At 42.5% G+C, this 12746-nt stretch overlaps 1 long non-coding RNA gene across 3 annotated transcripts in view; it reads right to left on the bottom strand.

Moving 5' to 3' along the window:
- Window positions 1–3620: 3620 nt before the first annotated feature.
- Window positions 3621–12746, bottom strand: part of LOC137340949 (uncharacterized) — a 50256-nt gene continuing 41130 nt past the window's right edge. The window contains exons 5-6 of one of the 3 annotated variants that reach the window (XR_010966918.1): window positions 9169–9286; window positions 3621–5566 (exon numbers count right to left, since the gene is read on the bottom strand). This is a non-coding gene — a long non-coding RNA (uncharacterized lncRNA). Of the gene's footprint in view, window positions 5567–6817; window positions 7117–9168; window positions 9287–12746 lie in introns of those variants that run through there. The other 2 variants (XR_010966917.1, XR_010966916.1) reach the window with 2 other exon arrangements.

The following is a 12746-nucleotide window of genomic DNA, read 5'->3' as shown; positions in this document are numbered from 1 at the left end:
AACTTACAATTGATACCCTTTGTTAATTGTATGATTTGTATCAATTGGGGTTAATTGTATTCAGATGATGGGTATCGATTGGGGACTCTCTTTTATTCTTCTTATAGGAGAGCTTGGCTAGGGTGTGGTGTGCGCAAGAGGAAACTCTGTGTATAAAAGCTTGGAAGCAACTAAAGACCAGGCTCTAGTATTCTTTCCTTCACCACATGGCGATCCAGTTTTAACACCCTTGGCATACTCACATCTTTAAACCTTACCTGTGATCGGTTTCCCGAGCCTATCAACTCATCTGTCTTCAGCTCCCTTGTATATCGGAGACAGTATTTCCCTCTATCAACCACGTCTTGCCAGGCATCGTGCACAATTTTCACAAAGGAGGATACCCTGGGAGGCCAAAGACGACAACCCTCTTTTGCTGCCCTCCATGTAAAAGAACTTCCAGATTGCCTTCAGATCAGCCATGATCTGATTGAACGGTGGAACAGTCTCGAGGGGCTGAATGGCCTACTCCTGTTCCTATGTTCCGAAATGACTTTACCTGGCCCTTGCTGCAGCCATTAATAGTTCCGTCGCCAGCAAAAATGATCAGATCCTTTATTTATAACTGCAGCTGTTTCCTTTGAGCTTCCCTTAGGCCCATTCGAGATGAGTAAAAGAAGTTCAATCTTATCCTAAGTGGATAGAAAAATCATGCTTCTCCATTTAAATCTATTATAATATTTAAATGAAGCTATAGTTGACTTTTTTTTTGGCAGAACCACAGTGTGTCTGGCTAAAAGACCTGCCAGAAAATTGCACTCAGCCCTAACACATCCTGCCATATGGATCTGAGCAAGGTTTTCCAGCTCCCCAGCACCTGTTCTACTCCTGCACCGCCGGCCTTAGTGACTGGAAGCTCTCCTCTAATCCCTTAAACATAGGCAACATCCTATGGTGCTTTACAGAGTGGAGGGGGGAGTTGTCAGGCTGGAGTCAGGACAGTTAGTGGAGCTAGATGAGGAGGCTTTTGAAAGGGGAGATGGGAGATGGGGCAAGGCAAAGGGATTTGGGGAGAGAATTCCAGAGTGCAGGGACACGTTGGTTGATGATGGAGTGGAAGGAGGGGGGGAGGGAGGTCGGAAAACCAGGAAACGAAGGTCACGCGACCAATTTGAGGCACACACAATTGTTTGGAGAGCAATTTGGAGGAAAAAAAAACGAGACCGCACCATCAACTTGCGCAGGCCTCATTTAAATTGAATAATTATTTAAATCACGTCCCTCACCAGTTCTTCGGACTTGAGTGAGGGCCTGCCAACAGCATGCACCTCATTCCATATAAACTGGCCACATCGCCATCCAGGGGCCTGATCTGCTCAATTGGGCTTCTTAAAGGTAGATTCATGTCGTGCAATGGGCCAGCTCAAGCCCATTATTAGCACTATCAGAAAATCGGGGCTTTAGTGTACTTGTAGCTTTCAGTTCTTTAATTCACTTTTATTTTAAAATCTTCATTATTCCCCTAGTTGCCTACTCTTTTGTTGTGATTGGCAGCCTTGTGCCACAGGCAGTGTTCAATGGATGTCACTGGTGCCATGTTCTGTTGAGAAAGGCTTGCACAAGGTCGTTGGTACAGCTCGACAACTGCCTCCATGGTCTGGGCTGTCAATATAAAAGAACAGTGTTTGCTTCTTTGTGGCTTCAACAGATATGAAACCGCAACAGTGGCAAAGTCAGTGGGCCACGAGCTATATATTTTCACTGGTCCTAGACTTGAAGCTTACCAAATCCCCACAGCCCTGTGTCACCACATGGGGGCAGTTGGCTGAGATTTGCACTTGTCGGGAAGGCATAGTGCCTGACTCCATGTATCCTTCCTAAAACGTTGTTACGGCTTGTTCAGTTATACAGGGCTTTTGTGCTTGGATTTGATTTGACTCAATTACTTGAGTCTTCCTGAGGATTAGAGCCCACAGTAGTCATTCTACTTTTAATCAAGAAGCAGTTGACTGTGAGAATGGAATTCCCTAGCTGGAGGTCTCTCTTTGTCTCGGTTCCATATTTACTGTTTGAAACATATAGGAGACGCAACCAGAGGTGAAGCCTTCTGATTACACGTAGAGTTCAGTGATTGGCAACCATGTAAAACAAACCTATTCTCGGTACGTCTACCGGGTCTCACACTCATTGTTTGAGTCTATGGAGCATGAGGCCAGTGTCATGAGTTGAGAACACTGTCTGCCCTACACAGTTAATGATCACTATAGCGTATTTCTTTTACTTCACAGTCCAGTTTGCCTGTGGATACATAATCACTTTATTTAAACTTAATTGAACAGCACAAAACCTGGTCACAGTTAGAATTTCCATTCTCACTGTGTTAAATGGTTGTGCAGGCTGCCTCATAGTTCTATATTGCATTATTTGCTTTCTTAACATCCGCCATGAACAGCCCATGAGTAATCTGCTTGTCCTTCATGGGTATTTCTGTCTGGCATCCAACTAAGTGAAGGGAACAGAAAGATTACTCGATGCCCAATAACTAATGACTATCTAAACTAGAGAAATCAGTAGCACTGGGTCTCTCCCTCTCCTTTATAATGAAAAGGGTCAGCAACGAAAGGGTTAAGCAAAGAATTAAATATCCCTCACTCACTGCTTGCTGTTTGGTCAGAAGCAAAGAATCATTGACTAGTCAAATTAATAGGGAGTTCCATACTCCCAGATGCTACTGTACACTTTCCACAGAACGTACGCAATTCACTACAAAAAGGGACCCCCGGCTAAGCAGTTCTATCCTCTCAGTCGCCTGCTTCTTGATTTAAAGTTAGTGACCACAGTGGGCTCTAATCCTTAGGAAGACTCAAGTAATTGAGTTGAATCAAATCAGAGCACAAAAGGACTACATAACTGAACGAGCCATAACAACGTTTCACGGGAAAGATGCACGGAGCCGGGAACTAAGACTTCCCGACAAGTGCAAATCCTGATCAGCTGCCCCCATGTGGTGATGCGAGGCTGGAAGAATCTTCTACATTTCAGGTCCAGCACCAGAGATACGTACACTTAGCGACCCATTTGGCTTTTATCTCTGGTTGAATTTCTTTTACCTTTCAAAGCTAAGATGCAGCAAAAATACACATTGCAAGAAATGTAACCTAGCAATTTCTCGATCTATTAAAATAAATAATGCAAGACAACTTTCAGCCTATTGATTCTTGTGAATCCCTGGAAGTTTATATTTGTAGGCAAATGATATTGTTGCTTCAGTGGCCCATTGATCTCCCATATTCAATGTGTTGCGGCCCTATCAGACTTGTGTAGGATCCAAGATTTATGCAGCCTGTGATGGGTGATAGTTATGCAATGTCTAACCAACCCTTAGAAAATTGTGAAGAATTCCAGGCCTGAATGCAAAGGTACCAAGTCATTTAGAAAGAAGCTGGATTGGAGAGAAAAACAAATTTAGCAAATATAATGCACTTAAATTCTATATCGTTGAAAAAAAATCCCTCCTCTCTTCTCCGCTCTACAACCATTGCCTCCTCTTCAGCCTAATTCAGAATGAGAACTGATTGTATAAGGAATGGTATCTTAAAAAAATTATATTTATTAAAATATCATATTAATATAAGTGCTTAAAATGCTCAGAATGACAGATGCCCCTGGTACCTTGTGTCAAATAGTGACGTTTTCTAAAAGCTAATGTTTTTCATTTCATATGATTTTTTATTTTAATAACATGTCTAAAGTTTTTGGATAAAATATCTTAAACATTTTTGATTTGATGCAGGTGTGGCACTTAAGGAAAGGGGAGGTTGGCTCCAGAACATGCCGGAGATGTATCCCCCCTTTCTGAGCTGCAGCAATAGGAAGAACGACTGTGAGGAAGTTGAGCCATTTGGCAAAAGGCCCTAATTTGCACTGGGTTCCTTTGATATCCTCTACTTGCTTTGCTGCAAAGTTCTGAAGCCATGTATTACAGCAGCACAATAACTGCACTAAGTAGATCTGTACGAAGTGTGTGGACTTCTACTCCCATCACTATGGGACCCCATTCACTCTTTATTCCTCCTTACATTTTTAAAAATAAAATACATATTCTGCTGTTTCTGTTTAGCTTCGCATCTAAAAATTCAAGTTTCTTCCAATGCTGACGACAGCATTGGCTACCAGAGGAGGAAAGCAATGTAGTTCATTTTTTCCCAGCACAAAACACAATAGGCATCTTTAGTGCACTTGTACTTGAGTTAGTGTTAGTGCTTTGCAAGTAGAAAATCCACTCTAGTATATGAATTCCCCTGGATCCTTTATCATTACAAGAGGAACAACCAATAAGGCAAGCCTTCTCTTTAACTAATTGTTCCTATTTAGTACATCATTTTATGGATGTTATTCCCAATTGACAATACTGGGACTCTTAGATCCAAATCTATTGTGCGGCAAAGGCCTACAATTTACTCAGTATTGTAAACTGTACTACATTTATTAATGAAAAACTCAAATTGCACCCTGCACAATGGGCTAGTTTGTATATAGTTAACCTAACTTTGGTAATGACTTATCTCTGAAGTGTTTTTACTAGCTTATTTAGAACCAATCAGTTGGAGCATTGCTTGACAATTGTGTCTGATTTTCTGCTGCTGAGGACGATTTCTCAAATAATAACCATAATTATTTTGATGCTTCATCTTTCTCCCCCCCCCCCCGGCAATGGACTTGCTGATAGCAAAGGATCTTCTTGACTTTGTACCAGAGGCTTTTACTCCTCCAGTAGGTTGTCACAATCTGGCGTTTGGTCTTCTGTCTAGATTTTTTTGCAACTGCTTTGATAAGGGAACTTGCATTCTTTTAGCATGGCTAAACAGTACTAGGTTGCACCTCTAAACTCGACTGTACAATGGTCTCCTGTTGCATGTTGTTCCTTGGTTCACTGGTCAGCATTAAACTGAGTAGTTAAGGGTTTCAAGAGCACCTCTTACACATAACAAGATGAGGTCAAAACATGGGTGGCACATTCCAGATTATCCCTATAAACCAATAGATTTCCATTAGAATGAATGGTGAATGAATCAATGCCTGATTAAATGTTCCCTTTGAGTGATGTTTCCAGTAACTGCCATTTCTTTAAAAATGTTCATCGAAGTCATATTCCATGGCGATAGATGGCATCTTTCACTTCACTAGGCCTCAATTACACTGGGCCTTGTGTTGACTTTATTCCAAGCCGTACTACCGCAGCTCAGCCTTGACAGGTCCACTGTTGATGACACATTTTCAGCTTTGCAAGGTCATTTGTGTAAGAAAGTCGCTTTGTTAGAATGTGAATTCTTCCTGCTGATTCTCCTACCCACATTATATTCACAGCCTTTCTCCTTTCGGTTAGATGAACTGCTGATGAAATTTTGAGTCAATGGTGCGTTGTATTCAACTCACAAGCACCTGCCATTGTACAAAAAAGTAGATCACACAGCAAAGCCACAACCCGAAGGACGGAACAGGTGCTATTGTATCATGTCATCTCCACCTTCAAAATGATCTTTATATCCCCTTGTGCAGAATTGCAAACATGTGTCTCTTTTCCATCCTGAAATATTTGCAGAAATTATTTTCTATAAATTTCTAACACTTAGAAATTTTAGCACTTTATGAACCTGAAACACAATGAACAGTTTACATTATTCCTGGAATAGACTAAGACAATTGGAAAATTCTCCTAAATCTGAATTTGATGCAAAAACTGCTCCTGCAGTTCTGAGAGGGACTTGTTTTGTGTTTCTGACCCAAGGACAAGATGCCCACTGCTATGTTAAATGTTTATCATTCCAGTGATTTCACATTACCAGAAATTCTTGTATTTTACAGGAAAAATAACAGTATTCCCTTTTAAAACAATAACAAACGATTGCAAAGAATTAACTTAAGGTTAACATTCATTTATTTTTCCCTCGGCCATTTAGTTGTGTTGTCTTTTTAATTCATTTTCTTTTTAAACAATGAGTGTTTGTCAGTGACGTCATGAGGAACCCTGACTAAGAGGAATTACAGAGCCCAGCAGTGTGTACGAATAGAATTAGCATAGGGTAAATCTTAGTATACAGAATGAAACTGCAGGGAACCTGGTCATTGCTGAATAGATGGTGTTGTGTTGTACCATCTGAACTTGGAATTTTATGGTGCATTTATGCCATTTCGAGAAGCTGTCCTGCTGTATTCCCTCAAGGTCCCAGTGCTGTCGAAACCACACTGTTTATATCACAGGGTAGATTCTGTGACAGGGGCATAGAAAGGCGTATCCAACATACACATTTGTGTACAAATTTACTTCAGCATCAGCTGCAAAATTAATGGGACGGATTCAGAGAGCCAGTTCTTATGCTGGTGAGAGGCCCCATCTGCCATCTCAGGTGGACATAAAAGATTCCATGGCATTATTTTGAAAAAGAGCAGGGGAGTTCTCCCTAACGTCCTGGTCAATATTTATCCCTCAACCAACACCACTAAAACAGATTATCTGGTCATTTATTTAATTGCTGTTTGTGGGACCTTGCTGTCCACAAATTGGCTGCCACGTTTCCTACATTACAACAGTGACTACACTTCAAATAAAAAAGTACAGTACTTCATTGGCTGTAAAGCACTTTGGGATGTCCTGAGATCGTGAAAGGCGCTATATAAATGCAAGTTCTTTCTTCTCTCTTCCACTGTGGCGACAGCACTGCTGTCTTGTTTACTTTACCACACTGCCATCAAAGTTGAGGCCAATGGCAAAGCAGTGCTGTAAAATAAATGCAGTGTTAGATCAACTCACCTGAATTATAACTTGTGTGGTTCCCCTCCTCATGTAAGTAAGCCTCTCTAAGTAGGGTACTGAAATATATTTGTTCGCATACAAAGGAACAGGGGTAGGCCATTCAACCCCTCATGGCCTATTCCGCCATAGGTGGATGAGGTAATAAATAGTGATGCAATTTATTTCTATTTAGCATTTATTATGTATTATTTTTATAGTGTATTTTATTCACAAGTATTGCATTTTAAATTTATTTGTAAAGAACATGTGGAACTTCAGCTTCTTCTCGGCTGCCGAATTCAACTCTCCTGCACTGTCTGGTTCTTTAAACCAGAGCGAGATAGCTACAGCACAAAAAAATAGATCAGAAATCTACAGAAATAAAAATAAAAAGTTAATCACAGTTGTTTTAGTCTATTAACTTTTAAAAGGAATAGTGATGGCAAAACAATCCCCTTCAGGCTAAGCATTATGCTGGTGATGTGCTAAGTTGCTTGCAAGAATGAAAATCTTTAATGCTTCTCAGTTGACAAATAAGACCACTTACTAGAATATATTTACCGGCTAATATAGATCAAACAACCTTATTAACCTAAAGTAGTGAACAACAGAGTTAAAGGGTCACCTATGGAATAAAAGGTGTATTTAATGCCCGATAAGGTTTAAGTGAGCAAAGATATGAGTGAGCAAAAAGTAAGCAATGGCAGCATTTGCCATTGTTACAAAGTGTTTATGTGATTGTTAATGACTCAAAGTATATCTCATTTGTACTGAGTGAGTAAGTAAGACCTTTTGACTTTCACAGGATTTGAGGCTGTAAATGGCACAGTGTGAATTTCCTGCATTCAGCTCTTTTGCCCTACATGGGCAGTGAATAAGAAAGTTTCATACCTACAGAGAATTCTCAACTGCACTCAACATCAAAGTCTAATTGTTCAGTGAATACACAGTCAAAAAGCATCAAGCGACATAGTAAGTGTAATAGAGTATCGGAAACATTGCCAGGGCTGTATTCTAAGAACAACGTTGGAAAGGTTCTTAACTAGCTAACATGTATTTAAGGGGAAGCTAGATAAGCGTATGAGGGAAAAAAGAATAGAAGAGTATCCTGATAGGGTTAGATGAAGTAGGGAGGGAGGAGACTTGTGTGGAGCATAAACACCGGCATAGACCAGTTGGGCCGAATGGCCTGTTTCTGTGCTGTTGTTTTGATGTAACTCGATATTAAGAATCATAGAATCATACAGCACAGAAAGGGACCATTCAGTCCATCGTGTCTGTGCCGGCTCTTTGAAGAGCTAGCCGATTAGTCCCACACCCCTGTTCTTTCCCCCAGAACCTGCAAATTTCTCCAGTTCAAGTATATATCCAATTCTCTTTTGAAAGTTACTACTGAATCTACTGAAGGTTATAACATACATTCCAAAGTCCCCTTTGCTGGGAAAGGAGTCCTTGTGCTAATAAAAACTGAAGGAACAACTTCATGCTTTGCTCGGTTCTCTTAATCTTATTGCAGTACAAAGCATGCTGGAAATTTTATTAATTGCTGGGAGTGTATTACAAGGCTGTGAAGCATTTGTGGAACTTGGGTGACATCATACACCACATGAGCAAAGCTTACATGGTTTACACGATTGTTTGAATGCCCAGTTTGGGACACAGCCTTGAGTACATGTCTAGGTCATGGCCTTTATTTTCTGGCCAGCCAGCTCGGTCCTGTTGATGGAACATTAGTGGAGTGCCGGTAAATTTGGAGGGAATATGTTCAGTAGTTCTCCGCCCAATTACTGAAGTGTGGAATCTTTTTAGGTCTACTAGAGTGGTCTTTCACAAAATGTGTACAAACTTTATTTTTATATGCTCACACGTTAATAGCACCCAGTGCAATTTCCCTTGTATTGGCGGCCATATTGTCATACAAACAGAGTAGTAATCTTAGGATGTTGTATGTTGAAGACTATTCAGTGACAGACTTGTGCCAACCTGCAGTCCACCCTGTCTGTCAATAGCTGAGCATGCATCATGCACCTAGGTTGGGTGAAATACTTATAAGTCATCAGTGTGCTAAGAGTTTCAGTTGTAAGTTGCAGCTTGAATGTGTGCCTTGCTGAACTATGGGCATCCATGATAAGCAATGAAAAAAATGGAAGATTTTCTGCAGGCTTTGCATGGGCCAGCAGTAAATGTATGGCAGGTTAACTGACAACACTTTGTGATATGCATATTTGTGCCATCTATGTGGCTTTCTTAAGATCTGCCATCTTCTTCTACAATTGTTCTCAGGTACAGTACACAGCATTGACCCCGGTGGCTACTTCCTGCCAGGTATGCGACACTGCTGACACCTGGGAAGAGTGCCTTGGAGTGACTCACAGGGCAACTCTTCCGACACCCACCTGGTCTTCACCATTCACCAAACAAGAAGATTGGGTGCTGTGCTGCTTCATCACCTGCCCAGATACTTCAGTTCCTGCTTCTACATGTGTTTTATCATACATTGGTTTTCGCCTGCCACTGTAGAGAAAAGAGTACCGTCCTTGAAAATGTTTCCAAACATGAGGCTAGTTTCTTTAAGTGGCCGCATGCCTTTAAATCTCAGCTGTAGCGCTTTCAGAGTTCAAGCTGCACCAGATATTGCACTGCCCCAATCCAATTTGACAAATTGCTAGTGGAAAGCCATTTGCTTACTCTGTATATCTAGTTCAAGCCAACCCTGGAAGATTTGCCAGGATCATCCCTTCCTATCTCAGTCAAGCACAGAGCTCACAGCACAGGAGTCCTGCAGCCTGAGAGCAAGGGCTAGAAAGTCCACTCTTTTTTTAACAACCTATATACAGTTTGGAATTGTTAACTTTTTTTTTAAAGGCTGTCCTGTTGGAGACGCACCATCAGACTCCTGTTACCACAGCTAATCAAAAGACAAGAGAGGGCGCTCTGCAACATTACTCCACCAACTGAGAGGAAACGTGGGTCTTACTGAGAAATTATAGGGGGTAATTGTGACGTTGGGGGATAGTGTAAAACGGGCGCTATCGATTCAGCTCTCTTGATTTTGATTTCCATTAAGTTCTTTTACAGAGGTACAATCTAGCGTAAAATCATTTAATTTTAAAGTACCATCAACAGAGGTAGAATGAACCTAATGGGGTAAATTTTAACTGAGATCCGGGAAGGGAGCGGGGGGGGGGGGGGAGGGGGGGAGGGTGGGGGGGTGGAGAGAGGGGAAGATTTTAAGTGGGCGTAGATCGCGATCTCAGTGAAGCCCATCAATTGCACTTCCGGTCCTCGTGCCGGCAGCCAGCATTGAAGGAGTTGCACATCAGAGAGGGAGCCGGGAGGGAGAGAGAGATCATCGGGTTTAGAAAAAAAATCGGAGGTGGGGGGAACGTGGACGACATCAGGGTGAGGGGGGGGTCCAGTAAGCATCGGGGTTAGAATCATAGAATCATAGAAGTTTACAACATGGAAACAGGCCCTTGGGCCCAACATGTCCATGTCGCCCAGTTTATACAACTAAGCTAGTCCCAATTGCCTGCACTTGGCCCATATCCCTCTATACCCATCTTACCCGTGTAACTGTCCAAATGCTTTTTAAAAGACAAAATTGTACCCGCCTCTACTACTGCCTCTGGCAGCTCGTTCCAGACACTCACCACCCTTTGAGTGAAAAAATTGCCCCTCTGGACCCTTTTGTATCTCTCCCCTCTCACCTTAAATCTATGCCCCCTCGTTATAGACTCCCCTACCTTTGGGAAAAGATTTTGACTATCGACCTTATCTATGCCCCTCATTATTTTATAGACTTCTATAAGATCACCCCGAAACCTCCTACTCTCCAGGGAAAAAAGTCTCAGCCTATCCAACCTCTCCCTATAAGTCAAACCATCAAGTCCCAGTAGCATCCTAGTAAATCTTTTCTGCACTCTTTCTAGTTTAATAATATCCTTTCTATAATAGGGTGACCAGAACTGTACACAGTATTCCAAGTGTGGCCTAACTAATGTCTTGTACAACTTCAACAAGACATCCCAACTCCTGTATTCAATGTTCTGACCAATGAAACCAAGCATGCTGAATGCCAGCGATGGCATTGGGTGGGAGGGGGGTGGTTCAGCCAACAATGCAGATCAGGGGAGGGGGTCCAGCATTGAAGGGGGGCCCACAATCGGGGTTGGGGCGGCTGATCGCGGGGATCCTGTTGGCTAGGTGAGCTTGTTGGGCCTGGATGATGCACTCCTGCTCCTCTGGGCCCGCAAGCAGTGCAATAAAGGCACTCACGTCATGGATCAGGCCCTTCCCACCTGCTTTCCCCTGATGTGAATGGGAAGCGATAGGTAAGGTTAAAATAGTTTTAATTGTACAATACACAAAATATTAAGTACCTCAAATATCTCAATGAGGTACATTGCCCTTTTAAGTATCGGCCCGTGGGCTTTAAGTGGGGTTTTTTTTTTATTCGTTCATGGGATGTGGGCGTCGCTGGCGAGGCCATTTATTGCCCATCCCTAATTGCCCTTGAGAAGGTGGTGGTGAGCCGCCTTCTTGAACCACTGCAGTCCGTGTGGTGAAGGTTCTCCCACAGTGCTGTTAGGAAGAGAGTTCCAGGATTTTGACCCAGCAACGATGAAGGAACGGCGATATATTTCCAAGTCGGCATGGTGTGTGACTTGGAGGGGAACGTGCAGGTGGTGTTGTTCCCATGTGCATGCTGCTCTTGTCCTTCTAGGTGGTAGAGGTCGCGGGTTTGGGAGGTGCTGTCGAAGAAGCCTTGGCGAGTTGCTGCAGTGCATCCTGTGGATGGTACACAGTGCGCCGGTGGTGAAGGGAGTGAATGTTTAGGGTGGTGGATGGGTTGCCAATCAAGCTTTAAGTGGGGGTGGGACTTCCTGGTGTCTGCTCTCCACATGCAGACAAATGTGCCTGGGTTAAACCCCAGGTCCAGGTGTGTTGGAGCAGGGATGCGGTCCTGCTCCGAAAACTTAGCATTTTCACTGCTCACCCACCCCCAACCCACTCGATATTGGGGGTTCAAATTTACCCCAATGTGTCAGTTTGACTCAGTTTAGCACTCTTGCCTCTGGATGAGAAGGTGGTGGGTTCAATCCCCACTCCAGAGACATAAGCACAAGATCTAAGTTGAAACTCCATTGTAGTACTGAGGGAGTGCTGCACTGGAAGAAATGTTGTCCAACAGATGAGATGTTAAACTGTGGCCCTGGGGTAAGTTCCTATAGAATTATTTGGAGAGGAGCAGGGAGTTCCTCCAATGTTGTGGCTAACATTCCTCCCTTGACCAACGCCACCATGAACAAATTATTTGTGGCAGCTGGCTGTGTGTAAATTGGCGATCGTGTTTGTTAACATATCATTGACTGCACTTCAAAAGTAATCCATTGGTGTAAAGCGCCTTGGAACATCCTGAGAATGTAAAACGGGCTATATAAAGGCAAGTTCTTTTTTAATGAATTCTGAAGTAAAAATGCGCTTATAGTCACTTGCAAACAACAAGAATCAGTGTTAGTGCAGAAAGCCTGAAAGAGGAAGATAGCTTCTTCTTCAGCCTACTGTATTAAAGGGACTATGCTGCCCATGAGTCATTGTACAGGTACAGGTTGGTTGAACCATTTAAAAGACCCAGGCTGATGCCTTCAGTGACATTTTCTATTAATTTTTGTCTTCCAAGACATCAATCCCAGACAATACAGCCTATTGAAACAAACGTTACTTGCTTCTGAAATATTTATTTGATTGACTGGTTTTTCATGAATTTTGTTTGAGATGTGAGTACGTCACTGTTATAGCACAGCACGGAGCCTGAACGCTGAAACAAAAGGCCTCCAACCTATTTTTGATTTGCAACCCTTGTAGCTTTGGAGAATTTTTTAATGCTTTAAGAAATGCAGTGCAGCAGGTGGTGTTGAGAGTTTGAACACACTGTGCTGCAGAACAGTAGGATACGGATTTGCAGATTGTA

This window comes from Heptranchias perlo, chromosome 22 (genome assembly GCF_035084215.1).
Source record: "Heptranchias perlo isolate sHepPer1 chromosome 22, sHepPer1.hap1, whole genome shotgun sequence".
In the NCBI taxonomy this organism is placed as follows: domain Eukaryota; kingdom Metazoa; phylum Chordata; class Chondrichthyes; order Hexanchiformes; family Hexanchidae; genus Heptranchias; species Heptranchias perlo.
Note: the sequence above shows the minus strand (reverse complement) of the source record. Positions and strands in the feature narration are given on the sequence as shown.